Consider the following 5321-nt stretch of genomic DNA (forward strand, 5'->3'; position numbering starts at 1 on the left):
ATATAGATCAGCACTGCTACTCGGAGAAGCTTTGTGAGTACGGGCCCAGAACCTTGGAAAATAGATGTGGCTGATTCAGCTTCAGCTGGTCTTTGTTGCCTGAAAAGGATTCCTCAGTTGTCATCCCAATAACTCAACTCCCTCAATTCAATCACAGACTGTTGAGGTTTTATGGCACGTGGGGCCTCTAATCTTTCAAACGCAGTTATGGAGTAAAATCTAATCACAGCAGGTGTGTGTATAAATAGTTCTGGATGTCTGCCGCTAGTTCAGATAAAAGCCCAGGTCAATTTGACTTCTCTGATTGGTTAATGAACCTTTGGAGTGAAAGAAGCCAGTTGGCGGTCAGGTTCTGTGGTCTCTTTCTCTTTTTTTCCCCTTTCTCGTTCGTTATACAGAAGACCCGCTTATCGAGGAAATAAAACACTGTAGGTACCACAGGAGGTTGGTGGCACCTTAATTGGGGAGCACGGGCTTGTGGTAGTGGCTGGAGCGGAATGGGCAGAATGTTATCAAACACATCAAACATTTACGTCACACATCAAACATTTACAAATTGGTGCATTCAACTTATGATAGCCAGTGGGACAACCACTTTTTTATGGGGGGGTGGGGGGTGGGGGGGTGGGGGGGGTAGAAGGATTACTTTTATACTATTCCAGGTATTCCTTAAAGAGGTATGGTTTCAAGTGTCTCCGGAAGGTGGTCAGTGACTCCGCTGTCCTGGCGTCGTGGGGGAGCTTGTTCCACCATTGGGGTGCCAGAGCAGCGAATAGCTTTGACTGGGCTGAGCGGGAACTGTGCTTCCGTAGAGGTAGGGGAGCTAGCAGGCCAGAGGTGGATGAATGTAGTGCCCTCGTTTGGGTGTAGGGTCTGATCAGAGCCTGAAGGTACGGAGGTGCCGTTCCCCTCACAGCTCCGTAGGCAAGCACCATGGTCTTGTAGTAGATGCGAGCCTCAACTGGAAGCCAGTGGAGTGTGCGGAGGAGCAGGGTGACATGAGAGAACTTGGGAAGGTTGAACACCAGACGGGCTGCAGCGTTCTGGATAAGTTGTAGGAGTTTAATGGCACAGGCAGGGAGCCCAGCCAACAGCGAGTTGCAGTAATCCAGACGGGAGATGACAAGTGCCTGGATTAGGACCTGTGTCGCTTTCTGTGTAAGGTAGGGTTGTACTCTGCGAATGTTGTAGAGCATGAACCTGCAGGATCGGGTCACCGCTTTAATGTTAGTGGAGAACGACAGGGTGTTGTCCAGGGTCACGCCAAGGTTCTTTGCACTCTGGGAGGAGGACACAATGGAGTTGTCAACCGTGATGGCGAGATCATGGAGCGGGCAGTCCTTCCCCGGGAGGAAGAGCAGCTCCGTCTTGCCGAGGTTCAGCTTGAGGTGGTGATCCTACATCCACACTGATATGTCTGCCAGACATGCAGAGATGTGATTCGCCACCTGGTTATCAGAAGGGGGAAAGGAGAAAATGAATTGTGTGTCGTCTGCATAGCAATGATAGGAGAGACCATGTGAGGATATGACAGAGCCAAGTGACTTGGTGTATAGAGAGAATAGGAGAGGGCCTAGAACTGATCCCTTGGGGACACCAGTGGTGAGAGCACGTGGTGCAGAGACAGATTCTCGCCACACCACCTGGTAGGAGCGACCTGTCAGGTAGGACGCAATCCAAGAGTGAGCTGCGCCGGAGATGCCCAACTCGGAGAGGGTGGAGAGGAGGATCTGATGGTTCACAGTATCAAAGGCAGCAGATAGGTCTAGAAGGATAAGAGCAGAGGAGAGAGAGTTAGCTTTAGCAGTGTGGAGAGCCTCTGTGACACAGAGAAGAGCAGTCTCAATTGAATGACCAGTCTTGAAACCTGACTGGTTTGGATCAAGAAGGTAATTCTGAGAGAGATAGCAGGAGAGTTGGCTCGAGACTGCACGCTCAAGAGGTTTGGAGAGAAAAGAAAGAAGGGATACTAGTCTGTAGTTGTTGACATCGAGTGTAGATTTTTGGAAGAGGGGTGCAACTCTCGCACTCTTGAAGGCGGAAGGGACATGGCAAGCGGTCAAGGATGAGTTGATGAGCGAGGTGAGGTAAGGGAGAAGGTCTCCGGAAATGGTCTGGAGAAGAGAGGAGGGAATAGGGTCAAGCGGGCAGGTTGTTGGGCAGCCGGCCATCACAAGTTGCAAGATTTCATCTGGAGAGAGAGGGGAGAAAGAAGTCAAAGCATAGGGTAGGGCAGTGTGAGCAAGACCAGCGGTGTCATTTGACTTAATAAATGAGGATCGGATGTCATCAACCTTCTTTTCAAAATGATTGACGAAGTCATCCACAGAGAGGGAGGAGGGAGGGGGAGGAGGAGGAGGAGGGTTCAGCAGGGAGGAGAAGGTGGCAAAGAGCTTCCTAGGGTTAGAGGCAGAGGCTTGAAATGTACAGTGGTAGAAAGTGGCTTTAGCAGCAGAAACAGAGGAAGAGAATGTAGAGAGGAGGGAGTGAAAAGATGACAGGTCCGCAGGGAGTCTAGTTTTCCTCCATTTCCGCTCGACTGCCGGAGCCCTGTTCTGTGAGCTCGCAATGAGTCGTCAAGCCACGGAGCAGGAGGGTTTGATGCCATTCCAGTTCTTCCGTTCCAGACATTATTATGAGCCATCCTCCCCTGGTAGGTACAGTATTAGCTGAATGAAATGAAAACAGAACCAAGAATGAATTGATACCTTCCTCCTTTTCCTCCCCTTCTTTAGTCGTAGGACTTGTGTTCAACTTCAAATTGTGTCCCTCCATATTTCTCTCTTTTCTCTACATCGATCTCTTTTTCATTCCCTCTGTCTGTACTGTAACTCCATCTCTGGCCTGCTCACTATATGGTAGTTGCATGTCCACTGGGCCAGGGTTACAACCCACTACAGGATCTGAAGGAGAGTCTGAGGAGTGGGGTGGCAAAAGAGAATTTCAACTCACATTACGTCCTTGCCTTACCTTTCGTAGTGGCTGGTATTGAGACGTTTTGGTCCTCAGCTCAAATTGACCGTAAATATCACAGTAGCCACTAGCCAGTAAGCACAGACTATTCAACAATGACAGAAATGTAATAAAAAAAGAACATATTACACTTTTGAATAATGCAACAATTGTACAGTGTGTGCAGACAGAGTTTATTTTGTAGTCTGTAGACCACTCGTTACATTGTAACATCAAGACAAAAGCACAGAGTTGTTATAACAGCAGATCTTCATCAAGCAATGTTAGCCTATCATACGAATATAAAAGTACAGTAGGCCTACATTACAACATTACAACAAACCATGCCTAATTTTTATCAATATCATGCAAATCAGTACTTGTGGTGTAAAAGCAAATTGCGAAACGTGGGTATAAGTGAATTCACCATGATGAGCTGTTTTATTTGGAAGCCAATACCCACCTCCACTAAAATAAAATACTCTGTTAACAACCACAGCTGCAGGTAGCCTAGATAAGCCTATGCACTCTGATCCCATCTGGGCCAGGCCATGGGAAACGTAACATCATGTTTTTATAGCCTAAGCTTTGCATTTATAGCCTAAAATAGGCCCATTTTATTTGTGTTCTGAGAAAATGTGAATGTGATCAAATTCGGGTAATATTCACACTTCGGGTGGCTTTTTTAAAATTGGAATTAATCACTCAACACAATAGTGATGACATTGTATAAGTATCTTTTTAATTACAGATGCAAAGGCCTACATGATGCAACCCTGCATACAGCGAGCTCAGCCCTGTTAGTTTCTTTCCAATTGCAGTTGTCTCTTTGTCTGTGTAAAGGGTTTTAATCTGGTCCCATCATAACACATATAAAATCGTTTTTACAGTTGATTTATTACTATGCCAAAGGCTACAACTTGGGTCCGAAGTTGGTTAGGTTAGCCTACTACTAGATCAGGAAAAACTCTGGGCCCCAGGACAACAATTCCCACCCCCCACCACTCTGGGACCTGTGGTGCCACCTTTGAAATCACCACACAATGTTACATCGTATTTGTATATATGATCTACATTTTACATGTTTTTGGTGGTGGGGATGGGATAATATGGTTTACGTGGCTCAGTGCAGCCGGCAGCTACTGCGACAATTTTGGAATGTAACTGGCTGTTACTGCAATTTCAGGTAAAAAATCTATAAAACAATTCTCAAATATTAGCAGTCGAGGCGTAGCAAGGACGCCAGTTTACGTTTGAGTAACATGTGTAGCTGAAGGTATTTCTACGAAAAGTGTAGTAAGTGTGAAGAGGCTTTTAGTTAGGAGGGGCGAACAGGTTGGATCTAGCTGAAGGGAGAAGTTAAACCTTCCACTAGAGTTCTCTGCTGCCTTCACATCAGGCCAGTCTGTGGAATTAGACTGACGCGTGTGTTTTATACGTGTGTATCCTCACACACACCCACGACGTCACATGTGCACCAGAGTCTTATACACTATATATACAAAAGTATGCGGACACCCCTTTAAATTAGTGGTGTTGCCACACCTGCTGCTGAAAGGTATATAAAATCGAGCACACAGCCATGCAATCTCCATAGACAAACATTGGTAGTAGAATGGCCTTACTGAAGAGCTCGATGACTTTCAACGTGGCACCGTCATAGAATGCCACCTTTCCAACAAGTCAGTTCGTAAATTGTCTGCCCTGCTAGAGCTGCCCCGGTCAACTGTATGTGCTGTTATTTGGGGAAGGCCCTTTCCTGTTTCAGCATGACAATGCCCCTGTGCACAAAGCGAGGTCCATACAGAAATGGTTTGTCGAGATCGGTTTGGAAGAACTTGACTGGCCTGCACAGAGCCCTGACCTCAACCCCATCAAACAACTTTGGGATGAATTGGAACGCCAACTGCAAGCCAGGCCTAATCGCCCATCATCAGTGCCCGACGTCACTAATGCTCTTGTGGCTGAATGGAAGCAAGTCCCCGCAGCAATGTTCCAACATCTAGTGGAAAGCCTTCCCAGAAGAGTGGCGGCTGTTATAACAGCAAAGGGGGGACCAACTCCATATTAATGCCCATAATTATGGAATGAGATGTTCGACGAGCAGCACATACCTTTGGTCATGTATTGTATATAGAGAGAATTTGGCTGTCATGTTAGTGCCTTTTATTCTCGAAATGTTGGCGATGTAACAATACGAGAGTGCCTCCGACAATTCCCTCGCTGTAAACAAGCAAAACAGAGCAGCGAATATAACACATTTTTATTGATTAACATTCAGGATAATGTGTAGCCAAGTCAGTACTGTGTTGTGGTGCCAACACGGTATATCTGCTTTCACTGAACATCTTTATAGGTTTTGAAAACTA

The sequence above is a fragment of the Coregonus lavaretus genome (genome assembly GCF_964263955.1).
Source record: "Coregonus lavaretus genome assembly, chromosome: 25".
NCBI lineage: Eukaryota > Metazoa > Chordata > Actinopteri > Salmoniformes > Salmonidae > Coregonus > Coregonus lavaretus.